The 14,750-nt window shown below is 42.2% G+C and overlaps 1 long non-coding RNA gene across 1 annotated transcript; it reads right to left on the bottom strand.

The window, feature by feature from the left end:
* Positions 1-5,216: 5,216 nt before the first annotated feature.
* Positions 5,217-9,563, bottom strand: LOC141568802 (uncharacterized). The gene is made up of 3 exons (XR_012492015.2): positions 9,463-9,563; positions 7,342-7,452; positions 5,217-5,662 (listed from the first exon to the last, which is right to left on the bottom strand). It is a non-coding gene; the product is annotated as an uncharacterized LOC141568802 (long non-coding RNA).
* Between the last annotated feature and the right edge of the window lie 5,187 nt (positions 9,564-14,750).

The raw sequence follows: 14,750 nt of genomic DNA, 5'->3' as shown, positions 1-14,750 counted from the left end.
ATGAACATGTACAATAGACTTTATGTAACTCATTAATTAATGAAGAAACCAGTAAGATGTTAAAAATTAGCTCAAAGGAGATTTCAAAGAGCAAACACGTATGTTAGCCATGAGAAATACTAAAGTAAATTTTCTGACGGGCGCAAAACTGGTCATTATCCATAGACAATAATCAACTGCACCTTTAGCAGACAAAACCCATTTGTATTTCCACAGTCAAGAATCATTTGCATCACTTAGAGACTGGTAAAATAGCTCATGACAATAAAAGACACAGATCCTGATAGAATCAGGTAACCCAGAAGGGTTGCTTAGTGTTTGATTGAACGGATACTCACGAAACTTTTAAAAGTCATTTCAAAGTCCTTCACAATTTTTCCTGACTGTTGCATATGTATGCTGACTCAAAAAGTGGGCTTCAGGCAGAAATTGAGCACCTAGGTAATTCTTAATGTCTGAAGATTGTGGTGAAAAATAAGTTGGCTATAATTCATGGGATAAAATGGCGGGCATCGAAAATAAAGTGGGTTATTTTAAAGAGGACCAGGTGTGCGACTGGGAGTGAACAGGTTAGCGAGTATATCTAGGGAATCATATCAGAGGTGCATCTGGGGTCAGTAGAGGTGTTAAGAATGCTATGGGGGGGCATTAATCTGAGGGCAAGGAAGATGTCAGTTTTGATGTGAGAGTGCCAGAAATCCAACCCTTTTCATAGAACAGTTTGGAATTTTCCTTGATGAAAATTTGTAGAGGAAGAAGAAGAAAAAAATAAAATAAAACATTCATTATAAGTAGTTAGGTGTTGGGTTCCCAAATCGGAACTGATTTTGGTCTGATTTCCCTAAGTTTTCATGCTTTAATAGGGGAAACCCAAATGCTGCTTGTATCCTCTTATCTCTCACTATGTGTCCAGTATTCATACCTCCATCTTTGTTTGCTACGTTTGAAGTCCTGGATCAGCGTTTTCTAGAGCACAGTCACACCTCACAGATCTCATGAGCAGTTAAGCCACAGGCTTAAAAATTTTTTTTGCCCTAAATCTCCCTTGTGTCTGTGAATATAATATTAAATATGACCCTTTTTAACTTTTTATTACACTTTTAATTTTGGAATAAATTTAGATTTACATAACGGTTATGAAGATAATACAGAGAGTTCCTGTATGCTGCTCACCCAGTTCCTTGCATTACCATGGTAAATTTGTCAAAACCAACAAACATTGCTATTAACTAACCTCCAGACTTTATCTGGATTTCAGCTATTTTTCCATTCATGTTCTCTTACTATTCTGGGATCCAATTCAGGGTACCACACTGCATTCAGTTTTCATGTCTCCCCAGGCTCCTATGATCTGTAATTTCTCAGTCATTTCTTGTTTCTAATGATCTTGACAGTTTTGAAGAGTACCAGCTGAGTATCCTGTAGAATTTCCCCCAACTGGGGTTTGTCTAATGGTTTTGTCATGATTTGATGGGGTTTATGGCTTTTGGAAAAGAAAACCCTAGAGGTGAGGTGCCGTCCTCATGACATCATACGTAGGATACATGATGACATGACTGACAGTTCGAACGTGGATCACTTAGTTAAGGTGTGTTTGCCAGATCTGTCCTCTGTAAACTTGCTACTTTCCCTTTTTCTTCTCTGTTCTTTGGAATTAAGTCACTACCTGATTTGTAATTTTCACCCCCATTCTCTGGAATGGTTTAGACAACTATCATCATCATTATTTTTTTTTTCATGAAAGTTCTAAAGAACCCATCAGTAAAACCATCTGGGACTAAGGTATTTTTGGAGATAAATTTTTGAGAAAATTTTTCAAAAATTCCCTGATTACTTGTCTATTGAGCTCTTTTACATCTTCAGATATCAGAATTTTTGGTAATTAAAAGAAGTAAAATGATCCATTTCATTGTGATTTTGAAATTGATACAACTTTGCCTAGCGTTTTCTATTCTTGTATATTTGACACATTTTTTTTTCTGATTTCTAGTACATATGTGCTTTTTCTTTTTATGATCAGGCATGCAATTTATATTGTGTTTGTGGAGGAAATGGTAGGCCAGTCCAGATTTGTGAAACCTAATGCATGAAAGCCCATGAATGGAAATTAGTAAGGCATAGATCTAGAAACAGTGAGTTAAGAGACTTCATTGGAGCAAAGTACCCTGAGCCCAGGGGCAGATCCTTGGGTGCTTAGATTAGGTCTAGAAAATGGTGAGCCATTAACACTATGATCTCACTTATATGCGGAATCTAAAGAAAAGAATAAGTGAATGAACTAATCAGAAACAGTTTTGGAAACATGGAGGAAAAACAGAGGGTTGCTAGAGGGGCGGGGGGGTGGGGATAAGGGGAAGGTGAGAGGTTTTGGGAACATACAGAGGGATAGTGGATGGGGGGAGGGGGGTTCACACAGTGTGAGGGATATAAATGATAAACGTCTAAGTTTTGCTTTGTCTTGTGCACCTGAAACTAATTAAATAAATAAATAAATAAATAAAAATTAAAAAAAAAAAAAACCCACCAAAAAAAACAAAACAAAAACACTTGAGACTAGTTTATCCTCACTTCTCTCAGAAGCTCTTTTTGGCAGGCATTCTAGTTTGAGAGTGGACAGGGAGCATCGCACCCTGGAGAGAAAGCAGAATATGCTTTCTATCCCTACCCTCTACCATCCAACTATTTTCTGCTAACCATCACACAAGATCTGGTTATGCCATCCACTAAAGACTTCCAGCTTGAGAATGAGTGCCATTTTGTACCACTATAATAATGGGAATAGGTATTTTTGGATATTTGGGGCAGGAAAAAAAATCATAGAATGTCAAGTCTGCGTGAGACCTCTGGTTCAAAGCTATCTCCCACGCCTTCGTTTTTAAGGCTCTGAAAACTGAGGTTAGTTAAGCAAGGCAAAATGAATTTTCCAAGCACAGAGAATCAATGGTGACACTGGGACTTTGAATCCAAATTTCTTTACTTCTGGTGTAATGCTCTTTCCCTATGCCACCCTCCCTTACTCTGACCAGGCAGACCTGGAAGCCATACAGACAGAGGGAGGTTTAAGCACACTAAATTCAGGGCGGTTTTTAGAGCCTGGATGTCTCTGCACTCTTTCTGGTGGATATATGGTTGCATGGGCCCTGTCCTGGTCAAATTGCTCGTAAAGGGAATGATCTGAGAATCTCCCTCTACTCCACTTTACAAATCCCCATGGAAAACAAAGGCTATTTGGAGGAGTTGCTTTATCTCTTCAATCTACTTCTGAAGTAATCCTGAACTTTTCGTTGGAGGCCAAAGGCTGGGATCTTTGCCAGGCCGTATACACACTGTCCATCCGGAGGGGATATACTAGAACTCAGGCTAAACGGAGATTCCCTCTTTTGGCTGCTGTGTGCTGTCTCAGGCTGTGTATCTTGAAGCAGGATCCACATTCTTGGCAGGTCAGCTGTGAAATGTGTTTGACGTTGGTGGCAAAGGGCCATTCTTGGATCCAGGAGGCTTGCTGTTTGTGTCTGTCTGCGCTCCTGAGGAGCAGACTTGAACATGGCTCTTGTGAAGAAGCCAAGTGTTTGAGAGTCTGTTTGGCTCTATCTGGACACTGATGGAGGAGCGTAGGCTGACTCCTGGCTTAGAAAGTTTCCTTTTCTCTACTTTGTGAAGAATACGTACAAACCTGCCTACGGGTCCGGTGGATATGTTTAGTGCCCATTAGTTCAGGAGTTCAGGAATGCACTCCTCACGATAAGACTTAACTATGGGAAATGCAAAAGCAAATTAAGGTTATGCTATGCAGTTATGGGATGACAAGAATTTAATGAAGGGAGGACCATTCGTTCTCTTCTCGACCTTTAGGACCCAGGGGCTTGTTGATTTCCTTTACAACATCCATCTGTCTGTCTGTGGAATCCCACAGTGGTGTAACAGAGTTTAGACCCCAAATTCTGGGCCCAAACTAGATCTGGGTTTTTCCTCCATCACTAACTGCTTTAATAATGATTTCTAATGGCCTATCTAGAGTCATCTTTAACTTCTTTTCACAAGGTAAAAAAACTAACCGCCTTCTAGTGGAGACATCCAGTTAATACAGGTGCAAATCCAGAGGACACAAATAAAGGTAAAAGACAGTCCCTGAGAATGAGCTCTACGCTTTGTAAATCTATTCCCAGTGACCCTGTGGGGGCTTCCTGAAGTGATGCTGCCGTGTCCTCCTTCCAGACAAACCCATCTATGGGGACACTCCTGTGCCCCAGGTATGCAAGAGATGTGTGGAGGCTGCACTGCATAAAGAAAATCCAAGTCCTTTGGCAAAATAGATACAAACTCTAATGGAAAAGGAAAAAGGTGAGCAATTAAGCAAATGCTTCTCCAGACAGATGTTCAGTGTAATTTCAACTAGCTGTACTGATCAAGTTTGCTCTAAATACCCAGCAGTTATGTGTACAAGATAAGAGAATCTCTGTGGCTTCCAGAAGAAATGAGGGTGAAGGTGGGGCAGGGTGGGTAGGAAACACAGGACAAATGCAGAGAAATGAGTATTTTTCCCAGGCCTACATTTACCTGAGCTCTGAATGTTTTCATCTGCCATAAAAGTACAGAAAATTTCCCTGACTCAGGGACCTTATCCAGCAGCTTACTTATTCAACCAATATTTAAACAGAAAAAAAAAAAAAAATCAACAAGGCTTTAAATGTTCTTTTTTTCTGACGCTAATAACCTCTTATCTCTAGTCAATTTTTTTGTGCTTTTCATAAGTCTGTAAGTTCAAATCTGTACAGAGATGTATGTTTTCATGCTGTCATCTTTGAGAGTCCTTTATCTCTCATGAGTCTGCATATATAAAATTCAAACATGTATAAAATCTGTTAAATTGGAGGTGAATTAGATCCTTCCCTGTGTTCAAAATTCTGTCACATCTGCAATCCTAATTTAAAAGTACAACTATGAGAGAGACTTCAGGAAAGAGTATAAAAATAGTTTTAAAAAAACCCATAAAAGTTACTTAATATTAATTTTAGAATTTTTAGAAAACACAGAAGAGAAAAGTTAAAAAATTGAAAGTCACCCATGATTCCACCATCAAGACTTTAACATTTTGGTGTGCACAATTCCAGGAGATAATGTAGATAGATAGATAGATAGATAGATAGATAGATAGATAGATAGATAGATAGATAGATGATAGATATAGAGATAAAGAGACATAGAGATATCTCTATATTTATACAGGGTTCCAAAAAATGTATACACATTTTAAGAAAGGAAGAAACTTGTAATACTGAATACATATATACTGATAACAAAAGATGAATACAAGTCACATTTGACTTCTGCAATTACAAGAGGTGCTCAGACTGGTTACCATCAGCCTCCAGACACTTCTGATTATGGCAAACTACTGCTTGAGCAATGTTGACCAAAGTGTCCCCTTGTATCACTGTGCATGGTGTTTCAATTTCTTCCCACAGTACCATGAGTCTCAAACTTATCATAAATGCATGCAGCTGTTAGATGTGTTGGAGGTTCTGTTGCACACTCATGCCTCCATTGGTGTTGTACTTCCACAATGTTCTCAAATTTCAAATACCACTTCAAAATGGTCTTCTCAAACGACAACCATGCTTCTGCCATTTTCTTTGACTGTTCTGCCTGTCGCATGGTGATGCTAGAATTCGATTAATGCCATCTTTTGAGCGATTGTCATATTACACATCGCTACCGCAATTCAATTCAACTTTGAAAAGTAATATGTACAGAACATCTCTTAAAACGTATATACATGTTTTTGGCACACCCAGTATGTATGTGAAGGAATCATTTAAAATAGTCTTTTAAAAGTCATTTTTACTTACTTTATTATAAACTTTTTCTTTTATTAATTTTTTCTACCATATCTTAATGGGTAAATGTTATTCTATCATATAGAAATGACATAACTTATTTAATGAATGCTCTATTGTTATAAAACTTAGGCTGTTTCTAATAATTCACCATTATTACCTGTGCCATGATACCATGATGACAATCATTGTAGCTGTATGTTTGTAGATGGTGATGATTATTTCCTTAAGATAAATTCCTGGAAGGGGTTGCTGGATCAAATGTATGCAAAAACTCTAAACACACGTAAACATGTTGCTTAATTGCCTACAAGTTGCGTAGATTCATCTTCTTACCACCAATCTGTAAGAAGGCTAATTTCCTTCTATATATGACAATAACTGATGGATTATTTTTTTTTGCTAATTTGCTAACTAATAAATACTGTCATTGTTTTAATAGGCACTTACTTAGTAAGCAATGATGATAAAATTTTTGTTTACTATTAATTTAACTTTTATTGGTTTTAAATTACCTTTTCATATTTTTCAGTTTTTTTTATTTTTTAAAACATTTTGTTAATAACCAGCTTATTGAATTATCTTATTAGTTGAATCATTTTTCAGTTGTCGCTTTTAGATTTTCTGGGAAGGCAATTATGTAATCTTCAAATTATGGTAATTTTTACTCCTCCTTTCCAATATTTATACTTTTTTTCCTTAGTACATTAGCTAGAACTTCTCTTTTCCTTTTTTTTAAAATCCCAGGAGGATTTTTTTGAGCTGGTTTTAATTCCCTGATGAGTTTTCTTCAGCGTGTCATATGTTGCTCATTACTTACATCGTGTTTTAAAATTTGGTGTTTATATTTTTTATCTCCAAGCATATTTTTTCCTGATTTCAGATAGTTTTTCTGTTTTTCCTCTAGTTTTATACACATAATGTGCTCTTGAATCTCACTGAAAAGACAAACTAGAGATTTTCCTGAAGTTTTATTTCCTGGAATAACACATGCTTTTAACTTATCAGTTGATATTTTCATTATATTTAGTGATTTTTCTTTGTTCATTCTTATACTGGAGCTTTGTTTGTCCAGTGAAGAGTGAAGATGATCTTTATTAAACAGAGTGGTTGTTTATTCAAACACTTTAGTTCTGATGTTGGGAGCCAGGTTGACAGAAGACCCCCCCCCCCCCACTTTTATTAAAGTGCCTTTGTGTTGACTGTAAGTTGTGGGTTCAGCATGTTTCCAGCTCTTGCTTATTCTATTAGGTTGGTGCAAAAGTAATTGCGTTTTTTAATAACTTTCAACCTTTTAAACTACAATTACTTTTGCACCAACATAATATCAGAGAAGTTGATTAATATGGACCTTTCATTGGCTCATGGCTTACCTTCCCTCTTGGTTGCTATAACTCAGACTTAGGGGCACGAATAGTGAGTGACTCTTTTGCTTGTGACATCTCTTTTCTGTCTATGTCTTAATGTCAAGGCTCCATGCACTCTACCTTGGTCATCTTCTTACCTTGTTCTCCACACTCTCCATAGTCTCTGCTGCCCCCGTACTCAGCTTCAACTTTCTTCTATATGCTTAAGACTGCCAAAGTCGATGTATCCAGCCCAGACAGCTAGCTGTCTTGAATGTAAAAAGATGTGGGTATCATATCTACATCTTCATGTGGATATTCCTCAGGGGATTCAAACAGAACATGCCCCCAAATGCTCTTATTATAGGAGACATTGGGATAAACAAATATGCCCCATTCTCTTTGAAAGCCATGGTGACAATGCTAGCAAAATACTTGTGAGCTCAGGTCCCACTTACACACTTCTGCTCCCATCAGTGTGTGCTCCCCAAGAGTCAATTGTGTTTACTCCCACACCTGATTAGGTCACTGGTACTTACCATACAAAATAATGAAATTTGAACAAGAAGTATTGTTGATGCTATGAAAACCATATTAGAAGCCTTGTAAAGAATTTGAAGAAGCCAATTCAATTAAAAATGCTGTTGAATTAGCTATGGGTTGCTTAACCATAAATCCAGGGACTTTTGCTTTGACCACAATGGAATAATGAGTACCAGGTATACCCGTCCACTAGAAACAACTATAAACCAAGACAAAATATAGACGACAACGGCTTTCAGACACTGGAGATCAGGTAGCAGAAGCCAGGGATCGCGAGTGGGGAAACAAAGGAGGCAAACCCCATGACTGGCCAGCTTACTGCATGGAGAGAGTTTGCAGCACAGGGAAGGGAACCCAGGCAGAACCCCTTGTCTCCCCAAGCTGAGGAGTCAGAGGCGGGAGTGCCAGAACACCTGGACATCACAGGGCACATGCATGAGAGAAAAGAGAGCTGCACCGAGAGAAAGCGCCAGAGGTCTGCAGAGGGTCCCCCTTGAGTCTTGGGTGAGGGCCAAGCACCTCATGTATGTGGATAAACATCCCCAAAGCTGGAGAAAGAACCACCCAAAAGGATTGGAGGAACCGATGCATGCATTTTGCCTTTGAGGGGGTGTTAGAGATACTAAGAGAGAAACAGAAGGACGCAGGGCCCAGAGAATCAACTTGACATGGGTGAGGAAGTGGGTTGTGGAGGACTCGTGCTTGGGCAGAGTGGTCACTCTGAGTGTCCCGTGTTTTCTTTGAAAGTAGATTTTAAATTGGAGTATAACATATATACTCGTATAGACATGTACACAAATCATACGAGTATAACGTATTTGTTGGGTTTTTACTAACGCACTTGTGTAAACCAGGTCAAAAGATAGAAAGCTCTGGGGAAGCTCCATTTTTCACTGCCCTCAGTCATTAATCCCCTCTAACCCCTCCAACTCCCGCCCCTATTACCCCTCACTTTCTTTCACTGTGCATGTTCACAGTCCTTTCTACTGGCTGCTGCTGCTGCTGCTTCTCTGGCTGACACTGACCGGCCAGTTATGAGCTCTGTGTGGTGTGGCCAAGGTCCAAACACTGGCTTTCTTGGGGGTGCTGCTTGAATTCTTCGGAACACCCTGTGGGGCCACCCCAGTGCCCAATTCCCTGATATAGGCGTTCTGGCTCTGGACCGATGTCCTTTCTTCTTCAGCTCCGTTACTCAAGTCCGCTCGCCTGGCAGGCAGCCCTCTTGGTGGGGTACCGGAAAGATGGCTCAAGCCCAGCTGCATTCCACAGTGTCCGCTCGACCCATGGGAAACTTCTGTATCCTGGCTGTGCCCAGAGCGGACTGCGGGCCGCTCCACGACTCCCTCCTGCTTTTGCCTCCAGTTCTCTTTTCTTCTGTCCCGACAGTCACATGCGCAGCTTAGCAAGTCCATTAAAGATGAGGGTCTCCGACTGGAGAATGGGGTGCCTGTGCCCCTTCCTGCAGGGCCCTACCACTATAAGAGATTATCCTGGATTCTCTCCCCTTGCTTCACTTTGGAGAGGAGAGGAGGCCAGTGTTTATCATGAGGCTGATGACAGCCCACACCTGCAGCTGTCCTCTCTCCTCATTCTCCTCTGAAAGGGGGGTAGGGCGGGCAGTGCCTGGGAAGCAGGGCCAGTGTTTTAAGGGTCTTTGGGATTTGTTTTAATCAGGGATGGTAAGGCATGCAGACATAGAAATGACTATCATGAAATAAGAAGTTTCTTATACTCACAGGTCCCCAGGAGCAAGAGGCACTGCACACAGGACCACATGGGAAAAGCCAAGGTCAGTCAAGGGACAGAGGGAGGAGGGGGAGCTGTGGGCAAGAGTCTCCGTTGTGGTTTCCCCGGAAGGAACATGTGAGGCAGGGTGAGCAGGCTTAGCTTGGCGAGTTTGAATCATTCCTGTGGGCTCTGGAGCACAGGGGCTGTCCCTTGTTGTCTGGTACCTGGTGATTAGGGCAGGTGGATAGTGGCCCAGAGTGTAAGATCCTAAAAGAGGAAGCAGCTGGGAATGTGGTCTCTGGAATGGTTGGTATTCCCAGAGGCAAATTGTTTACTATCTCTAGGAATGAAGTCCTTTTGTAGTCAGCAAAGCCCCAGGATGTCAAAGCATCAGAATACAGAAAATAAAAGACCTGGTTCATACAGCCAGTTTGTCTGAGGGAGGTTTCTGCTCTTTTTGTACTTTTTAGAATGCATGATACCTTATACTTCTTTGACCCCAATTTTGGGTCCTGGTTGTCAATTCTGAGACAACAGGAAATATCCCGGCTAATGTCCTGCTATATAATCACCAGCAAAAAACACATAGTATTTCCTATTGTCTAACTTTCACGTTAGAAATGAAAGAATAGAAATTAGCATATGCTGAAATGGACTCTACTTTTGATTGGGGCTCCATGTTTGGATTCTTTGGTTGCAAGCAACAGTACCTTAATACCTAATTTAAACAAACAACAAAAAAATATGATCTGTTGAATGGATAAGGAGTAGCTCATGTGGAAGGTAAAACTACTGCCAGGCTTCTGAAAAGGCAGTGCGGCTGTTGGCGTAGATCTGCTCCAACGTTTTCTATATCCAGGAATCAGATTCCAATGAGGGCAATCCTTGGCTGGAGGTCCCGGGTGGTGGAACTTTGACTGATGTGCTCATCAAGACTGCACTATGAAGGAAAGGGGTGGTCCCCAGAGGAAAATAAAATGCTAGCATAGAAAGATGAGGATGAGAATTCTGGGTAGGCAAAACCAAACGATGTTCACGACAGGTGGACTGATGAATGCAGAGCACAGATCTGGCTTTAGAAAAGCTGTATGTGAATTCCGTCTCCGCCACATGTTATTTTGGTCACAGTTTCTACGAACTCCTGTTTTCTCACCTGTAAAATAGAAGGAAACAATAGCTACCTTGCCGTATTGTTGAAATGAGCAACTGAAAGTGCTGTAAAAATGGCAAACCACTGTATTATTCATATAGCATTAGTACAAGCTGTGTCATTTCTTCTGTTCCCGAATCTGCATTATCCTGTAGATGGTGTGTGTCTTTGTCACTGTGTATTGAGGGCTCCCCTGTGAACCTACACACTGACTTGACAATAAAGCATAAAATCTTTAAAAGGTCCATGGAAATGCCAGCATGTTCTAATCTAATAAATATTTAGGCCTTGAATCCTCAAACGGAGGGAATCTGATATACAGTTGTCAATATCTGCATCACTAGCTCTAACTTCCTGTAAAAGACCTTATTTACCCAGATCGCCTATTTATCTTGAAATGGACAGGAATTGAGTCGAGAGGACTTCATGCTTCTCTGCATACAGGCTGCATGCCAGACAGATCTTATCTGACCTGCAGCTCCCCCGTGCACAGCCCTGAGCGGCTCTAGAATCTGTGTTGACAATATTCCAACGTGTTCAGCTGATGTGCCAAAACCTATTGAAAACCCTTGGCCTGGACTGTGCTAGCAGCACCCTTTAAAGTCCTTGAAACCCAGGCCCATCTTGGAGGAAAGAGGCCTATGAGGTGCCTCATTTCTCTTACAAGAGACATGGAGGTGGAGGAAGGAGTACCTCCCTGGATCCAGAGAAAGCCTTGGGCATTGTTAGGGCTTCTTGATGGACAGAGAGCAAAGAATGCACAGCAAGGTCCCAGATTAACCCTGCGCTGTGTTCTCTGCTGGGACTCAGGCCTGTTCCAGTGGGAGCCATTGCATGAGGGTCTAAGGAGCCTCTGGTTAGAAAATGTATCGTGAGGGAGTACAAGGGTCAGATCCGCTCTTGGTTGCCTTGAATTGACTCCCAGGTGTTGGAGGGATGGGGTAATTCTGAGAACAGAACATGTTACTTATATTAATTTCCTAGCCCAGTCTCCCCATGGCTGGATGTGTGAGGGGGGTGTGGCTTTCTAATAAAGAGTGTGGCTGTAAAATAAGCCTCAGTCACCTAAAGTCTTAAGTCAGGACACAAACAACATTGTTTTGATGTTGGTGGAAAACAGAACAATGAAGTAGGGAAAGAGGTTGGTTTGATTATCTGTTGCCACCTGACGGTCTATTCCAAAACTCAGTGGCTTAACACAAACCCCATTTTATTAGCTGTCATGGTTTCATGGGTCACAGGTTGGGCAGGGCATGGCTGGGGGATCCTTAGGCTCCAAGAGGCATGCTTGGAGCCTTTGAAGGTGTTGGACCACTTGAACGTGTTGATCTGATGCTTGTCTGGTCCATGAGGGCTTTGCTCACATCCCTGGCACTTTGGCAGGGATGGGTGTCTGGTTTGGATCGGCTGAGTCCCTCTCCTTCTCTGGGGCTTCTCTGTATGGTCTCTCTAGCAGAGTAGCCACACTTCAACATGGCAGCCCAGGGCTTCATGAGACCAAGGCAGAAGCTGCTAGTCCTGCTACAGGCTGGAATGGCATCACAGACCAGCCCGGATTCTAGGGGAGAGGAAGTAGACCCATCCATGGTTAGGAGAAGGGTCAAAGCATTTGTGGCCATCTTTAATGTACCATAGAGGCAGTCTCCCTTCTTCTGTAGGGAATTCAAGGCAGTTCTCACCTGTGGCTACTTGGTTGCCCAGTGTGACCAGTGTACTAATGAGGCAGCTTGCCCTGTGTGTGACACAGAGGGTAGAGATGAGGTCCCTGCATGCAGTCCCTCCCTACCCCCCCACACAAAGTGGGAAGGGAGAAAATGGCCCATGCAGGCATCAGCAGACAGGAGTTGGGCAGGGGGTACCATATGGGGACTCCCAGCAGTACTAGGGGCAGGGTGATGTACAAAAGCCCTGCACACCTCCTGCAGGGACTTGGATGTGCAAAAGCAGATAAGGGCAGCAGAATCTTGCGTATTACTCTAAATGATATACTCCATCAATATAGCCTTCCCAGCCACACACACACAGGCAGATAAAGTTTGTGGAAAACTTGATTATGTGTACCAAAAATTCACCCCCAACCTGGTGGTTTCTTCAAAGCCTGTCACTTAGAGGGCAGCGAAGCTGGGCAGGTGTGGCCCACCAGACCGTACTCCACCTCCACGGTCACATCTCTCTTTTTTTAAAAAAAATTTAAGTATAGTTGGTAGACACTATTATATTAGTTATAATAGTTTCAGGTGTACAAAATAGTGATTCCACATTTTTATACCTTACAATGTGATCACTCCACTAATTCCAGTTCCAGTGACATCTCTTAAATGGGATGAATCCTAGTGAATACCACGCCCCCTTTCTAAGGGTTCACCAGTATCACATCCAGAACCTTCAGCTTCACTGAACTGTTGCATTAGTGCCCTCAGTTTTACAGATGAGGAAACCGAGGCTGAGAGATGTGAAGTGACCTGCTCAGCAAACATGGCTCAGGCAGATCTGGGTTTAGGACAGTCTGACTCTCAATAACCGTCTCTCTTGGAAGCCCCACCTCCCCAGAAGCCCTTCCAGGGACCTGGACCATGAGTGTCCTAAGAAGAGTGCGTCCCTAATTTCCTCCTGTGCCAGGATGCCTTCACCTGAGTTTGCAGCACTGGGTTACGGTCCCCTCTCACTTTCTTCAGCAAAGAATTCAGTGAGGCCCTTGCAGGAAGTGCCCACAGGGTAACTGCTTAACTGGGGTTATGTGCCCAGTCTGGGCAGTCCTGTTGGGTGTCAGCAGTCTCACCTATGGGGAGGTTACGCTAGAGGAGATTGGAAGAGGGTCCTTTGGTTTTGGGATTTCCTGTGACCCTAAACAATCTGACTTAAGTTCTCCCACTGGTGGACTCCAGGAAACAAATATTGACCTTCCTGACTTTGGACCGAGCCTCTGAGTGTAGGCACTGTGGGGACGAGGGAATTGAGGTGAGAGGTAGAAATCCTGCAGATACAGTGTATGTTGTCTTTGCCCCAGAGACTCCCTCCTCTCTCTGTAGGGCATCACCCCCCATCTGCAGAGGACCCCCCACGTGTCTGTGATGGGTGTCTGCCGGACAACAAATGCAGTCATAAATGAAGTCAATGAGAACGTTTTTCTCCATGGTGCTTTTAAAGTCTTTATGCTTCATTACCCAGTCAGTGGTATGTGTATAAGGAAGCCCTCAATACACCCCATTTTAAAAAAATCATCAGCCCTGTGATGACATGTCAACTGCTATTTTTCAATCATGATCAGTGAAGCCAGTCTCAAAATCCATGTAAAGAAGCAGTTTAAAATGTGTTATTGTATGTTCCGGGTGCAGTATCATTCAGAAATCGATTTTGAAAATTTCTACCTCAGGCAGGTTTGAACTCAAATTATTGTCTGGCATCGTAGAATCAATGGCTACTGGATGCAAACCAGGCAGCTGGCAGCTGGGGGCAGGGAAAGGGCCCATGTAGGCTCCCTCTCATCAGACTTCCTTCCCTCCTTTCTCCCTCCTTCCCTTACTCTCTTCCTGCCCTTCTCTTCTCCCCTTCCCACACTTCTCAAACGCCCAGAAAGGTAAGTTGCTGCAAAAGTTTGGGGTCCTCATATAAAATTAGAATGAGCCCTTCTTCCCTGTTCTCTAAGCAGCCAGACCTGCTTCCTTCTTGTCTGCCGAACTTCAGCTGATTATTCTTACTGATACACAGCCATGACCATTCATCTCTCTGCTTCAAAGTCTTCCCATTGCATATGGTGGACCATTTATGTTTCTCAATATGTGTTCCACGTGCCTGCTCCAGCTCACCTTTCCACGTTCACCTCCTCCATATCCGGGAAAGCCAGACCATTCATCTTCTCCAAAAACACATTCTACTTCCGTTGTCTAGAATGCATGTCTCTGCCATTTTCAGTTTTCAAAAGATTATCCATGGCTCAAAGCCATGCACAAATTTCTGTCTTTCTGGAGAATCTGTTTTGAATCTTACAGCCTGTCTGAATCAATCTCACCTTCCTCTGTGTCCTCATAGCATTTTCTAAGTACTTTTCTTGTAGCCCTTACATTTTAACACCATCCCGGCACATGGTAGGTGCTTGTTAATATTTGTTGAGTCGTGAATCATTTATTTGTGTGCATGTCTAATTAT

Source organism: Rhinolophus sinicus, chromosome 12 (assembly GCF_057876585.1).
Source record: "Rhinolophus sinicus isolate RSI-liver-muscle chromosome 12, RSI-T2T, whole genome shotgun sequence".
NCBI classification, from domain to species: Eukaryota; Metazoa; Chordata; class Mammalia; order Chiroptera; family Rhinolophidae; genus Rhinolophus; species Rhinolophus sinicus.
The sequence above is the reverse complement of the archived record's forward strand: the minus strand, read 5'-3'. Positions and strand labels throughout refer to the sequence as shown.